Raw genomic sequence first — 1,873 nt, 5'->3', positions numbered from 1 at the left:
GTTCAAATAAAACTTATTTTAACAAAAAATATTTCATATACACCTAAGATCCTTTATCATCTTTTCCCCAATATAAGCAGAAAATTACTCCTGTGTAATCCAGAGGGGGAAAAAACCCACTGTACCTCAACAAATGAACAAATTTATAGCTATTGAAGAAACCTATGCTGAATGTGCATGAAAGCAGGCATAAGTCAAACTGATTTTCAGAAATAAATGTCCATTACTTTGAAAATGTCTTTTTATGTTATTGAATATCTGAATACTATTTTATTTTTTACTGCATGTTTGAAATAGTGATGTGTTCAAGTAAACTGACAAGCTTCCATGAGCTCTTCATAGGTTTTCAAATTTTAAATAAACTTCAAATTATTAATTTCACCTATAAGTAAACAGTCTGAATAAGAAATCCAGAGAAGTTTTAGTCTATAAGATTCCCATTGGCCAAGTATTAAACCATTGCCTATTTAAAATGTGATGTAAAGATGAGATCTTGGGACTCTACCATCCTCTTCTCCGTGCACATTTTCTAATGCTAAAGCCAAATTTTTTAAAATCCTACTTTCTTTCCATCATATAATTTTTCATGAATAATGGCAAAAATCACAGTTCTGAGTTTCTTTTTTATTTTTCTTGCAGAAAATTCATAAAACAAAACCAGATTGCTTTAAAGAACCCATGATCAGTTTTTAGAAGAGAAGTGAAAAATCTCTAGTTTGGCTACCATAATAATTATTGGCAGCCACTAAATTCTATATGCAACATGAGGCGTAAATTAGCTGATAATCAACATATGTGTTGCCACAAGGTAGCAAATACTAAACTTGCAGGAAAAGAAGAGAAAAGGAAATAAATTAATGCATGATGACAAAAAGATAACATGTTTAGTTATATGTTGATTGGGTTTTGCCAGGTCACTTGTTTTAGCCCTCAATGATAGTTGTTAACATTTTTATGAAAAAGAGCCATTTTATGATGTCTTCATTTTATTTCTAGGTAAACCTCTGAATTTTAGCAAGAAAAAAAGAAAATAGCAACAAATGCAAATAGGGCTACATTTTTCTGAGAGCATAAAACTAATGTAAGTCACCCTGTCAACATAGATTCAGAGCCAAAATGGAAAAAAAAGAGTAAAATGCCTTATGTGATTTGTTCCACTGTCCAATTTTACTGAAGACTACAGTTCCACAATTAGAAGCTGATGACAGCTAACCATATTTAACTTGAATGTGTAGGTTATTCTAACAAATTAGTGGGAAAAAAACACTGATGGAGATTTTCACATTTCACGGAGTACAATGCTCAAGTACTAAAGTTTCAGATTTATTAAAGAAAAACTTGATAGAAAAATATAAAACATTGAATAATATCTATCCTTCATACATAAATATAATGTTAACAGCCCACTGCCAATACAGCAAACACCACTAAATTTCTTTCAATTGGCGATGATGGATTTACATTCATAAATTCACAACTCACTTATTCTTCAGTGATCAGTCACACACAAGATGCCTGATGGGAACTGTGGTCGTGGAAGAGGAAAATGCATGGGAATTCATGAAACCCAATTACATCACTTACAGTTACTAGTATGATAAAGAAACCAACTAGAGACTAAAAAGGAGAGAGAAAAAGAGAAAAGAAAAAAAGCATTAATGGAAAAGACCACAAGAAATGAATTTTAACTAATAATCACTGACTTTTCTATATTTACAGTTTGTAAATAAATTTTATATTCATTTTCTTATTCAAAACTTAATGTTCTTCTCAGCAAGTAGGGTTTGTAATCATACTCATAGATATGAAATATCACAAAGAGGAGTGATGTAGTGAAAAGTCAGATTCAGGGGATAGAACTACCTGGTGGCTA

Source organism: Papio anubis, chromosome 3 (assembly GCF_008728515.1).
Source record: "Papio anubis isolate 15944 chromosome 3, Panubis1.0, whole genome shotgun sequence".
In the NCBI taxonomy this organism is placed as follows: Eukaryota; Metazoa; Chordata; class Mammalia; order Primates; family Cercopithecidae; genus Papio; species Papio anubis.
This window is presented reverse-complemented; position numbering follows the sequence as displayed.